Raw genomic sequence first — 15059 nt, forward strand, 5'->3', positions numbered from 1 at the left:
TAAGTTCAACCATTTCAATTGGAAAACTTTGGTGTATAATGTTGGAGAAAGTGCTTTTGAAGCTCAATTGAAAACAGCTTCAGCCAATCTTCAGTTTTATGATTCAAATGAAATAGTTTTACGACAAATTCAGTGACAATTGTATAGCATGGACTTCTGTGCCTTTCCTTTTCATAACTCCTTGCCTCTATTCTACAAAACTTCAAACTCTTAGCTTGTTTGCCTAAATGCTAGCTTACTGTGAGCAGTTTAGTCTTATCTTTCCTGGTGTCACTGAGAAATATTATTACACCAATATCACCCCACTACTTCTGTTCTGTTGAACGTCAAACCCTTGGGTTCTTTGTTTTGATGCTAGATTACTAACAGTGTCTTCGACTCATCTTTTGGAACATCACTGAACAATGTTATTGTACTAATCTCACCCCACTGCAATCCCCTGTTTTCTCCTGCTACCCACACTGCCTGGTACAAAGCTGATTACCTCCTTACTGTGGAGCTCAGCTCATTTAAATGTCTTAATAAATGAAAACTGAGTGAGTTCTAAATCAGTTCATTTTCATTTAAGCACCTTTACCACCAGGAACTGAACTACCTGCTTTTTTTTTCTTGGTTTGCAGAGCTTGGTCACTCACTACAGCAGGTAATCAGAAAAAGAACCGTGCATTTACGTAACCAATTATGAACATGAGGAAGCCTGCAGACGTTGGAAATTGAAAGTAACACACACAAAATGGTGGAGGTCAGGCAGCATCTATGGAAAATACCTCTGCTTGTGCCAAGATGGGGCCACCATCAGAGTGAAGGAGCAATAGCTTATGTTCTGTCTGGGTATCTTCCAACCTGATGGCATGGATATCAATTTCTCCTTCGGGTGAACAAAGATTCCCCCCCCCCACTTCCTCTATTCCCCTCTCTGACTTTTTACTTCTTCTCACCTGCCTATTACTTCTCTGTGGGTCCTCTCCATCTTCCTTTTCTATTATTGTCCACTCTCCTCTCCTATCAGATTCTTTCTTCTGCAGCCTTGACCTTTCCCACCCACCTGCCTTCTCCTATTACTTTCCAACTAGCCTCTTTCCCCTCCCACCCAGGTATTGCAAAAGAAATTACAGTACATAGATGAAACTTTTTTTCTCTTCCCTTATTCCTGCTCTGTCTGCATGTTATACAAACCCTAACCTTTCAACATGGTTTGCTGTGTTTGTGGTCTTATGCTGCTGTAGCCCATCTGCTTCAAGATTCAACGTGCTGTGCATTCAGATACACTCTTCTGCACACCACTCTTTTAACATGTAGTTATTTGAGTTACTGACGTGTCCAATCACCAACAAGAGGAAATCTGCAGATGCTGGAAATCCGAGCACAACACACAAAATGTTGGAGGAATTCAGCAGGCCAGGCAGTATCTATGGAAAAGAGTAAACAGTCGGTGTTTTGGGCTGAAACCCTTCCGTTAGCTTGAATCAGTCCGGCCATACTCCTCTGACCTCTCTCTTTAACAAGGTGTTTTTGCCCGTAAAGCTGCTGTTTATTGAATTTTTTTTTGTTTTTCACACCATTTTCTGTAAACTCTAGAAACTGTTGTGCGTGAAAATTCCAGCAGAGCAGCAGTTTCTGAGATACTCAAACCATCCCGTCTGGCACCAACAGTCATGATCAAAGTCACTTAGATCACATTTCTTCCCCATTTTGATGTTTGGTCTGAACCTGAACCAGCAGACCTGCTGTCTGAAATGGCGACTGAACCTCTTGGCCATGTCTGCATTCTTTTAGGCATTGAGTTGCTTCCACATGATTGGCTGACTAGATATTTGCGTTATTGAGTAGGTGTACGGCTGTACCTAATAAAATGGCCACTGAGTGTATAGGAGTCGAACACGTGATATTTTACCAACAAAGAAGGGTTGGAGTAGAACTTTGACCCCTGTTCAGGCACAACGCAGTTAATGTATGAGTACTGAATTCTGTTTCTGAAGTTTATTTCCATTGACCGTAATTAGACAGCGTTCATTACGCATACAGATCTCACCTGGTCCCTCAACACCACCTCTTTGGCCAAGAAAGCACAACACCCTAAATCCTGAAGAGATTCAGGTGAGCAAGGTTCCCACCCCACACCCAAAATGCCAACTAATTTCTATAGGAGCACCACTGAGAGTGTGCTGACCAGCTGCCTCACCGTCTGGTGTGGGAACTGCATGGCATCTGACCACAAGACCTTACAAAGGATTACAACGACTGCTGAGAGGATCATTGGGCTCTCTCTTTCACCCATCCTAGATATTTATTAGGAGCCCTGTGTACGCAGGGCACTTAGCATTGTCAGTGATCTCTCCCATCTATCCCCCTACCATCATGCAGCAGGTACCATGGCACTAGTACAAGGACTGCTAAGACAGGAAGCAGCTTCTTCCCCCAGACCATGAGCCGACTGAATTCTCTGCTACCAACCAGGCGTTATACTGTTTACCTTTTGGCTTGTGTCGAAAATGCACCTTATTATTTGTCAATTTATTTGTGGTAATATTACCTTTGTGTTTTGTATGTGAATTACATGTACAATATTGTGCATTTTGGTCCGGAGGAATGTTGTTTCATTTAGCAGTATACATGTATACGGATGAATGACAATAAACTTGAATTTGAACTTACATTTCCACATTATTCAGATAGTGTGTATAATACTAATGAATTCCTGACCCGTGGTGTTATTCTTCAATCTTCCAGTACAAGTCAATTGTCATACAGTGACTATGTTCCAAAGAACTCCCCAACTGTATGTAGTAATGCGTCAAGTCCATTTATGTCAATTCAATTTTGGATACTCAAATTGGTGGAATTAGACTTCTGACTCAATAAATAGAGCAGATAGAAATCTGAATGTTGGAAATAGTTTATGCTTATTTAAAAACACTAGAACTGGATTATCTTCATAACAAAGGAACAGGCTGGAAGCATCACAAAGCTCACAAAATACCCTGTCAGGTTTACTCAGTCGTCAAGGTGGAATTTTTTTTGGCTTTTTAGGTGGTTCAGCTGCAAAAGTGTAATTTACTGTGTTGGCAGAAAGAAGTTATTCCTGATGAAAGTCCTCAGCCTGAAACATTGACTGTTTACTCTTTTCCATCGATACTGCCTGGCCTGCTGAGTTCCTTCAGCATTTTGAGTATCTTGCCTCAGATGTTATTCCTGCTTATTCCTTGCTGCAGGAAGGCACTCTTTCTTTGAAGTTCCAATCTTACTCAGATTGTCAAAAAAAAACCATTATGATAATTTTACTGTCCTGCCTAATGAGTCTACAACAAGAATGTGAATTGAGGGTGGAGCTATCATTGGTGGCTCCATACCTTCACAATGTTGTGGATCATTTCTCTCACTAAAGGTTACTTTGCTTGATGGCTAATTTAGGTCATAATCTTCCTCGGTTTCTTCTCAGATTCAGATTCATTCATTTATTTATCACATTGAAATGTACAATGAAATGTGTCATTTGATTTAACACATTCTGGCGCCAAATTGGCCTGCCCACGATATTCTGCAGAACAACACAAGCCAAGACAACAGCAGCAGTAAAACTCGACCCTCTCCTCCCTCCAGCCCACCCAGCCTTACACACGAACACACAGGCCGCCTCTGAATCTTCAGCCTCCAGTGGGTTCGTGGGCTCACAGACCCGGGCTTCAGCCATCAGGCTGGACTCACAGGTTGTAAATCTAGTCAGCCCCATCTTGTGCACTAGCCTACAGAGTACCCAGGACATCTTGAGGGAGTGGTGTCTCAGAAAGGCAGTGTCCATTATTAAGGACCTCCAGAACCCAGGGCGTATCCTTTTCTCACTGTTACCATCAGGTAGGAGATACAGAAGCCGGAAGGCACACACTCAGTGATTCAGGAACAGCTTCTTCCCCCCTACCATCCGATTCCTAAATGAACATTGAACCCATGAACACTACCTCATTTTTTTAAATATACAGTATTTCTGTGTTTGCACATTAAAAAAAATCTATTCAATATATGTAATTGATTTACTTGTTTATTTATTATGTTTTATTTTGTTTATAATTATTATCTTTTTTCTCGCTCTGCTAGATTATGCATTACATTGAGCTGCTGCTGCTAAGTTAACAAATTTCCCGTCACATGCCGGTGATGATAAACCTGATTCTGATTCCCTGGAAAAGGCTTCTGTAAGAACGCTGGAGGCTTGTTCATTCAATGTACTTAAAGCGGGGGTAGATATATTTTATTTATTTAGAGATACAGCACGTTAACAGGGGTGGCACGGTAACAGTCGTTAGCACAATGTTTTACAGTACAGCTGACCTGGGTTCAGTTCCCGCCAATGCCTGTCAGGAGTTTGTACATTCTCCCCACGACCGTATGGGTTTCCTCCCACAGTTCAAAGGTGTAACAGTTTGAGATTAATTGGTCATTGTAAATTGTCCCATGATTAGGCTAGGTTTAAATTGGGGGATTGTTGGGTGTTGTAGCTGGAGGGATCTATTCTGTGCTGTCCGTCAATATAGGCATCCGTTAGTCTCATGAGACCATGGATTTGTGCCTTGGAAGGTTCCCAGGGCACAGGCGTGGGCAAGGTTGTATGGAAGACCAGCAGTTGCCCATGCTGCAAGTCTCCCTTCTCCAGCCACCGATGTTGTCCAAGGGAAGGGCATTAGGACTCATACAGCTTGGCACTGGTGTTGTCACAGAGCAATGTGTGGTTAAGTGCCTTGCTCAATGACACAACACGCTGCCTCAGCCAAGGCTCGAACTTGCAACCTTCAAATCACTAGACGAACGCCTTAACCACTTGGCCACGCACCAATACAATAAATAAACAGATAAACAGGCCCTTCTGGCCCAATGAGGCCACCCTGCCACCCAATTACACCCATGTGACCAATTAACCTATTAATCCATACGCCTTTGGAGTGTGGGAGGAAACCAGAGCACTGGGTGGAAACCCACAAGGTCACAGGGAGAACGTACAAACTCCTTACAGCCAGCAGCAGGAATTGAACTTGGGTTGCTGGTGCTGTATTAGCATTACGCCAGCGTGCTACCCCATTATCTGGGAATTGTTACCTCGGGGCAACTGGCACAAAGAAGATGTTGAGTCCTGGGGTAGATCAGACATGATCAAATTGAATGGTGGGATAGACTTTAGAGGCCAACTGGTTCATTCCCGTCCTTGCTCTCTCATTCTTTGCCTTGCCTAGAATTAAACAGCGGCAGGAATGGAAGTGCATCTGTGGTATGGGCAGGAACTAGTCCTCATGCTGAGTGGGCTGGATGCACTAGTCTTTACCTAGTTTCCATTTTCACAGCAGGCAAATATTGAGTGCTGCTATATCTTCCATCTCACTCCTGTCATTAGCATTTGTAATGTTTGCAATTGTGATGATTTTTATCTCATCAATGAATAAAAATTAGTTGGCTCACGAAATCTCTGTGCTGTGGGTGGTTATTCCCTGGAGCCTATCATGTTTCAGGAAGAAATGAAACATTTCAAATTATAAAGTCAAAGCTTATGTAACTAAGTGAATCATTTCACCTCAAGTCCAAGGTGAGACAGTTGCTCAATATACTCATGGACTCCAGTTACAGAATTTCCTATGCAAGGAGGAGGTTTGGAGTGAGTTTACTTTTGCACTTTTTTGCTAATTGCCACTGTCAAGGGCAGTCGATATCAAAAGCTGTGATTCTATGTGATGCAATTTTTATTTATCATGCAGACTTTGAAATTGATAGGAATGTGTATTAGGGTGGCATGGTAGTGTAGTGATTAGCACAGCACTTCACAGTACCAGCGACCCGGGTCCATCTTTCGCCACTGTGTGTAAAGAGTTTGTATGCTCTCCCCATGGGTTCCCTCTGGGTGCTCGGGTTTCCTCCCGCAGACAAAGACATGCCACTTAGTAGGTTAATTGGTCACTGTAAATTGTCTAATGCTTAGGTGAGGTTTAAATCTGGGGTTGCTGGGCAGCGCAGCTCAAAGGGCTGGAAAAGCATATTAATAAATAAAAAAATTTAAAAATTCTTTGTGTGTTACGTGGAAATGATGTACCCATGGACAGCCTATGAACAGAGGTGGATCATGCAGGCCCAAAAGCTCGTTCTTCCATTCAATCAGATCCAGGCCGTCTCCTATCTTAAATTCAATTTCTGACTGTATGTTCCCTAAAAAATTTGCCTCACAGAATGAACCCCGGCCATAATTTTTTCCACTTGTGATCCACTCTCATATAACTTACCATGAAAAAGGGTTCCAGCTTTCCACTGTGCTCGGCATGGAGAAGTGATTCCTGACACCACCACTGAACCCATACCCTTGTTGTGGATTCCCCCACCAGAGGAAATGAACGCACACTATCTGCACTGTCCTGCAGAGGATCAGAAAACATTGCAGAAAGTTGTAAATTCGGCTGGCATCACAATGGCCACAAACCTCCCCAGCATCAGGACAATCTTCAAAGGGCAATGCTTCAAAAAGGTAGCATCCATTATTAAGAACCCCTGCCACGCAGGACATGCCATTTTCTCATTGCTACCATCAGGGAGGGGGTACAGGAACCCGAACACACACACTCTGCATTTCAGAAACAGCTTCTTCCCGCCGTCATCAGATTTCTGAATGGATGATGAACGCATGAGCACTTTCCCTCTCTCTTTGCGCAACTTATTTAATTACTTTTTAAATATAATTCTTATTGTAATTTACAGTCTTAATTATTATGCATTGCATGGTACCGCTGCCACAGAACAACAAATTTTACATATGCTGATGATATAGAACTTGATTGTGATTGCAATCATTATATAAAAACTATGTATTTGTTAAAATATCATTATAAAAGAAATTTTATTCCTGAACAGCCTGTTCGCAATGCTATATGGTGATGTTATTCACTGAGTGTTCTCTACCTGGCTACATGGGATAATATTTCTCTTTGGGTTATAAATTCCAAACTGGAGTTTCCAACTTGATTGCTATGTTATATTAACCTCGTGATTCAACTTCATTTTATTAAGAACATGTTGGCAGATCATTACAGATGAAACAAACATTTATTTTAAATGCAAGAGGTTCTGCAGATGCAGTAAACCCTGAGCAACAAAAAAAAAGTGCTGGAGGAACTCAGCAAGTCAGGAGCATTTATAAAGGGGAATAAACAGTTGACGTTTCGAGCCGTGACATTTATTTTCTCTCTTTGTTATTTTTCATGAAGCCTACTTCAGAGAAATATTTTATACCAGAGTACCTTTTTCCCATCTAGTTACGTGCCTTTCTTCAGAATCCCAGAAAGGGTGCCGAGTGAAGACTCTCAATAAAATAAATGGCAAAGCATGAAGATTGACTTGTGATTGAAGGTTCAAAATTGTTTAATGTCATTTCCAGTACACAAGTGCAAATGAGATTGAAATAATTGCTACTCTGGATCCAATGCAGCACAAGGAAAAAGCACAATGAAGAACACAATAATAAAAAATACAATAACTATAAATACATAAGATAGCTTATACAGTATACATACAGTAGATTAAATGTATGTACATAAAGTGAGACTAGGCACTGGAGTGTCTTGTATATTAAGTGATTCTGACAGGAAATGGTAAAGTAGTGGTGGTGTTGGCGGTAGGGAGTATGGTGGGGTGAGTTAGTGGGAGGTGTTGATCAGCCTTACTGTTTGGGGAAAGTAACAGCTTTAAAAAAATTATTTTGCCCTGGAGATTTATAAATCTATGATTGTATGCAGAGGTGGAAATACTCAAAGCAAAACCTATACTTCCTGAGCACAATTTTAAGTTATTCTAGGACACTAAATTACAATTTTAATTTTTGTTTCTTACATTGACAGCTTGATGTATATTATACGGCTAAACAGATGTCCATTTTGGATGACCAAATCGTGGAGGCGATGGTGAATGATGATCTTTTCCATGGCCGGAGTTTATTTCATTTACTTAAACCAGAGCCCGTGAGCTTTTTCTGAAAATGCATTGCTCCAGGTCACAAGCATTGACGGCGGCAGTTCAGGCAGCTCGTGTGACATTTAATGTAAGTATGCAAGCAATTGTTAAAGGTTAGGCAATTTCTTTTGACAGTCTGCTTGATTTAATTATTTGCACCCCAATTGCAACTGTTTTGATTTCTACTACTGGAGTTTTGGTGACTAAAAATAGATTGCATGGAAACACACTCCTACCACAAGCTAAGCTTAGAGCTGAAAGGGCAGGGAAAGAGTGAGTGGAGAAAAACTACCAGAAGTTAGAAAAATCAATGTTTATGCCATCAGGTTGGAGTCTACTGAGACAGAATATGAGGGGTTGGCACTCAGCTTGAAGGAGGATTTCTCCAATAATCTCTCACCCTTCTTCTTCTCCCCGTTCACATTCCCCTTTTTTGCTTCCTTCTCATCCTTTCTCTTTTTCTCACCTGCCCATTACCTCTCTCTGGTTCCCCTCCCTTTCCTTTTCTTTCATGGTCCACTGTCCTGTCTGATTAGATTACTTCTTCTTTAGCCCCTTACCTCTTCCACCCCATCACCTCCCAGCTTCGTACGTCATCCTCTGTATCCCCACCTACGCACTTTGCCCCTCACCTGCCAGCTTGTACTCCTTTTCCCCCTCCCATCTTCGTACCCTGGCTTCTGCATCCTTCATTTTCAGTCCTAATGAAGGGGGTCTCAACCTGAAACATTGACTGTTTATTCCCCTTTATAACTGCATGACTTGCTGATTTCTTCCAGCATTTTATATGCGCTGTTCTGGATTTCCAACATCTGCAGAATCGTTTGTGTTCATGATGTTCCAGGTTGCTTTACAGCCAACAATCTTCTTCTGAATATAGTACTGTCATTACATTTGGGCAGAAAACAAAATTCCTCAAACAGTAATGGGATAATGACCAGATAATTTATTATAGAGGTATGGGCTGAGTAATAAAGATTGGTCTCCACGTCACTGAAAAGCATGAGGTTGTCTTGCATTAACCCCTTGTCTTAATGCTTCAGCTGAAAGGTGGTATTTCTAATAATGCATCAATCTCCTTGGCACTACACTGGAGTATCAGCCAGCATTTTGTGCTCCAGTCTCTGGAGTGGGTCTTTATGCCATATCCTCCTGTCTCAGGCAGGTGAGTGCCAGCTCAGGAGCGTGCTTGGAACTCCCAACACATCTCTTGAATCGCTTTCTAATATAGTGCGCTACTAGATAATGATCTGTGGATTCGAAACCGAGCAAGAATTTATACTCTGATATGTCACTAAACACAACACATTTGCAGCAAGACTTACGTGAGAAATCGCAATTGGCTGGCCACTGACATGGAAGGATCTGCTCCTTCTGAAGCTGCTGCCACTGTGGTAAATCTCCAATAAGTTCTTTGGAAATGCTGGCAGTTTGGCACCTGCCTCACTCTCTGAGTCAGAATATGAGCCAGGGTCCAGAGTTCTGGCAAGGTGTGTAGCCAGAGCTTGGGATCCAGAGTACAGCTAGGAGCAGGGACCAGTGTTGAGGGTGGGGCTATTGGCAAGAGTGGTGGTGGGGGGGGGGCGGGATTCAAGATCTAGAATGCCTGGATGTCATAAACATGACTTCTGTGGCTACTGTCAGCTCCTGGAGTGATTTGTCATTTTATTAGGTGCACCTGTACACCTGCTCGTTGATGCAAATATCTAATCAGCCAATCATGTGGCAGCAACTGAAAGCATAAAAGCATACAAACGTGGTGAAGAGGTTCAGTTGTTGTTCAAACCAAACATCAGAACGGGGAAGAAATGTGATCTAAGTGACTTTGACAATTGAATGATTATTGGTGTCAGACGGGGTGGTTTGAGTATCTCAGAAACTGCTGATCTCCTGATATTTTCACACACAAGCCTTTAGAGTTAACAGAGAATGATGCAAAAATCAAAAAAAAAAATCCAGTGAGTAGCAGTTCTGTGGCAGAAAATGCCTCGTTAATGAGAGATGTCTGAGGCGAATGGCCAAACTGGTTCAAGCTGACAGGAAGGCAACAGTAACTTAAATAACTACACGATACAACATTGGTGTGCAGAAGCGCATCTCTGAATGCACACCACATGGAACCTTGAAGTGGATGGGTTAGAGTATCAAAAGATGATGAAATTAGTGGCCACTTAACTAGGTACTAGAGTTAACTAACGAAGTAGCCACTGAGTGTACATAGCAATTAGTGCACCACTATTTATTACAGCTTGGGGTGTCAGAATTCAGAGTTTGTCCTCTGTCCTCTGTAAGAAAGTTTGTACATTCTTTCCCTGTGCATGATTTTTTGGGGCGCACCAGTTTCCTCCCATGGTCCACAGATGTACCACCGGTAAGTTAATTGGTCATTGTAAATTGTCCTGTGATTAGTCTAGCATTAAAGGGGTGGGTTGCTGGGTGGTGCTGCTCGTCGGGCCGAAAGGGTCTGCTCCAAACTGTATCTTTAAATGAACTAAAATTATGTTACCCACTCCCTTTATGGATAATTTATTGCACCACTTTGCATGTGAGAAAAAAAGCAAAATTAAATTATATTTGGGTGTTAATAGAGGTAATATCTAATAGTCCAGAAAATCTGCCGCCACTAGAGACAGCAAAGCTATAATCCAGAGCAACACACAAGACAGAAGAAGAACTCAGTGAGTGGAATTTTATCCCTGTAAGGAAAAGTGTTTTGAATTAAGACTCTGCTGGTCCAGCACCTGAAAAATCCCAAGGGTGTCAGATTATCAAAGTTTCACCAGACTAATAAAACTCAACATTTTTATGCATTCTTTGTTCTTGTTTTCCTATTTCTATTTTAAATTCACTCTCTAGTTAAACCATGATTCCCCAGCACCTCAGGAAGGCCAGTGTCCATACCTACATGGGGCAATTATAGTCGCCACACTTGTATGTGAAGGTAATAGCAATGACATCTCAAGTATGAAGAGTGGTAAAAGCAAATTCTTTTGGCTCTTTGTACAAATTGGTGCAATGGGTCAGAGATGGTCAAATTTTTCGGTGCCTGCTGAGCTTCTGACTGTTGCTGGAGAATGCATGGGCTATGTGACGACACATATTATGTAAAATTAATGAATGTTTGGACTTTATACACATAAAGGTTTAATGAATAAAGCACTGGAGTAAAAGTGCTTCCAGCCACTTCAGCAGAACCTACCAATGCATAAGTTAGCTTGGTTTTTCCTTTGTTAAATGGAACGTCTATTCCACCTGCACACTAATATACCCTCAGTATATTTCCCTATGAAAACGTTTATCTCCATGACTTTTGTGGTAATTGTCTTTAAGCCAACAGACAGGATTAAAAGTTCAATCAATCTCATATAGTGCCTTTATACATTAACGGAACACCACAAGATCATCTGAGACAAATTGAAAGGTTAATTCTGCTACTTTTAGATCGATGCACTTCACCCTAGCCTGACTGCCTTAAGTGATATTTTTGGTACAGTGGTTTTAAACTGGTCATTATTCCAGAGGCTTGGGCACAGAATATAACCTGAGAATCTGTATGGTGCTGCAGGAATACCACACTCTCTGAGGTGCCTTCTTTCAGATGAAGTTTTGAACCAAGACCTTGTCTACTCTCTCAGATGTTTGTAAAAAAATATTCTAGAACTCTACTTCAAGAAACACGGTGGGGCGGAGGGGGGGCAGGGAGGTGATTAGCTTTGATGCCCTAGCCAACACTTGTTTGTACGCATCATTAAAATTGATTGTCCTATTAATAACACATGCCATTGATGGGAACTCACTGAGCACATTATTTATTCTTTCAGTAACAAGACTTTGAACTCATTCATGTGGGAGGTCATGGGAGGTCCTGAGAAGTATTTTTCTCGACAGGTAGCCTGGCTCCTACCTGATTCCACAGGCTGGAAGTCAGTCTATTTATACCTTAGGAATTTACATTTTAAGAGCTTCATCTGCATATTTAAATAGAATTTGAGTAAACTGTAGGTCACTATCAGCATGGTGTTGGCTAGATTCAGGCGCTAGTGTTAGGCTTTCCCCCATGATACTAGAAGTACTTCTTATCTGTTTCCATGTGGTGGGGTTGGTTGAAAATCCCTCTCCACATGTTCCAGTCTTGTTTCTGTTCACAGGTGATGGGATTGAAGCTATAATGCCAAGCCGCAAAGCCAAGGGAATGGAGATATAAAAAGCAGAGTCACAAAAGGCTGCAGATGCTGAGATCTGGAGTCCTGTGCCTGTGATGTACAAGTAATCGTGCATTTAAGCTTCGCAGATTTAGGTCCCCTGAGCAGCTGGTAACAGTAACCATGGGTAACTTTGTGAGGAACAATGGAAGATGTGCTCCTTCCCATTATAATGCAACTCTAAGAGCTGTGGCTCTCAACAGGCACTATCACTTCAGTGAGTGTGGTTGGAATTAATTTTCTATACTGAGAGTGATGCAGAGTATTTCCATTGTATCTTGGTACATATGACAATAATAAGCTAACATCAATACCAGTGATTTGATCTGTATAAATTGTATGCCAGACAAGTTTTAGACTGTATCTCGGTACATGTGACAATAATAACCCAATACCAATACAAATACTGTATGCTGTAAACCACAAGACCATTAGACACAGGAGTACGATTAGGCTATTCAGCTCATTGAGTCGGCTCCTCAATTCAATCAAAGTTGATTTCTTTCAACCCCATATTTTTGCACTCTCCCTGCAACCTTTAACCACCCCCTTACTAATCAAGAAACTATTACCTGCCCATCATCTCCTTCTGGTGCTCCTTCCCCTCCCTTTCTTTCATGATCTTCTATCCTCTCCTCTCAGGCTCCCCCTTCTCCAGCTCTTAATCTCTTTCACCAATCGATTTTCCAACTCTTTACTTCATCCACTCCCTGTTTCACCTGCTACCTTGTACTTCTTTCTCCCCTCCCCCCGTCTTCTTACTCTGACTTCTCCTCTGCCTTTCCAGTCCTGATGAAGGGTCTCAGCCCAAAACACCGACTGTTTACTCTTTTCCATAGATGCTGCCTGGCCTGCTGAGTTCCTCCACCATTTTGTGTGTGTTGCTTCGGATTTTCCAGCATTTTACAGATTTTCTCACGTTTAAGAACCTACTATTCTCTGTCTTAAATACACACAGTCTACAAACACAGATGTAATGTACGTTAAATACGCAAACAGAATTCCTGATGGAATTGCATAACCCATTTTGCACTTCAGTTCAATTGCACAGTGTGTGGAACACGTGTAATACTACTGAAAGTTCGGAATGGCACATCAACTTCTGATCTGATTTAGCATCAGTAAGACAATCTTATTTCTTTCCTCCAAGTGATAAATTACCCATCTGCTGCCCTGTCGGAAACCTCTTTGGTGGTGGCTGCTTCTGCTGAAACCTGCAATGGAAACTAACAAGAAGATTTGAATCCAATCACAATGGTGTTCAGGAGGCTGCCTAGATCATCATCAATTGTCTTGCAGATCAGCTTTAGGGCTGTCTATTTTTTTCTAGTGATAACAAACAGCACAGCTATTCAGGCGTGGTAGACACCATTATAGCCTGCAGCCAAGCAGCATTTTTGCTTCCAACAGAGAACAAACCATCTAGGGTGATGGGCCTCAGTTTGTGTGCTTCAATCCCACTCCAAGGACTTGTGCACACTCCCTTGCTTGACATCCTTGAAGCAGTATGGTCCTGCTGGAGATACCAACTTTTGAGTAAGATGTTAACTTAGTGAATGGTAAAAGTTCCGTGTTACTCTTTCACAGAGGAGCGTGGAATTTATGCTCCTTTATGTATTTCTATCACTGCTAACGCTGAAGTTTAGCTTTCCAATAAACCCTTGTCTGGATTTAATATGTTAAGTTCATTGAGTTAAGCTTTAACAGGCAGTAAGCTGCATATTGGAACCTTAAAGCAGCATTTTCCAAAATGCCCATCTCAAATGGCATTCTCTCTCCACACTGCCAATTCCACCAGAAGAATGTGGAAAGCATTCTTGGGCGACTGTGGTAGTATGGCAGTTAGCACAATGCTATTTCAGCTCAGGGCATCGGAGTTTGAAGTTCAATTCTAGTGTCCTCTGTAAGAACGTTTGTATATTTTTCCCATGTGCGTCTGGCTTTCCTCCGGGTGCTCTGGTTTCCTCCTACAGTCCAAAGATGTTCTGGTTAGGAGGTTAATTGGTCATTGCAAATTGTCCTGTGGTAAGGCAAGGTGTTAATTTGGTGGGTTGCTGGACTTGCTGGACTGAAAGGGCCTGTTTAGCATTCTATCTCTAAATAAAATAAAGTAATAAAATAAATATCAAACAGCACAGAATTCACCAGAATGACCCCAGGGATGAAGGGGTTAACATATGAGGAGTGTTTGATGGCTGTGGACCTGTACTCGCTGGTGTTTAGAAGAATGAGAGGGTAATCTTATTGGAATCTATCTAATATTGAAATACCTAGTTAGAGTGGACACGGAGAGGATGCTTCTATAGTGGGGGAGTTCAGGAACAGAAAGCACAGCCTCAGAATAGAGGGACATCCCTTTAGAATGGAGATGTGGAAGAATTTCTTTAGTCAGAGAGTGGTGAATCTGTGGAATTCATTGCCACAGATGGCTGTGGAGGCCAATTCATTGGGTATATTTAAAGTAGAGGTTGATATGTTGTTGATTAGTAAAGGCAGCAAAGGTTATGGGCAAGAGAATGGGGTTGAGAAGGATCATAAATGATGGAATAGCAGGGTAGAATCAAGGTATAGGAGTGAGATGTGCCAACTAGTGGAATGGTGCCAAAGCAACAACCTGGCACTCAACGTCAGTAAGATGAAAGAGCTGATTGTAGACTTCAGAAAGGGTAAGACAAAGGAACACATACCAATCCTCATAGAGGGATCAGAAGTGGAGAGAGTGAGCAGTTTACGATACTACGTGGAGGATCAAAAGGATTCAGCAGAACAACTGATAAAGACAAGTCGTTTCTCTTAGATCAGGCAGCTGTAACTGATGTCATAAAAAATATAGGGCAGTATGAAAGGACATTTTGCAAAGTTAATTAATTCAAGTAACATGCA

Source organism: Mobula hypostoma, chromosome 9 (genome assembly GCF_963921235.1).
Source record: "Mobula hypostoma chromosome 9, sMobHyp1.1, whole genome shotgun sequence".
Lineage (NCBI taxonomy): Eukaryota > Metazoa > Chordata > Chondrichthyes > Myliobatiformes > Myliobatidae > Mobula > Mobula hypostoma.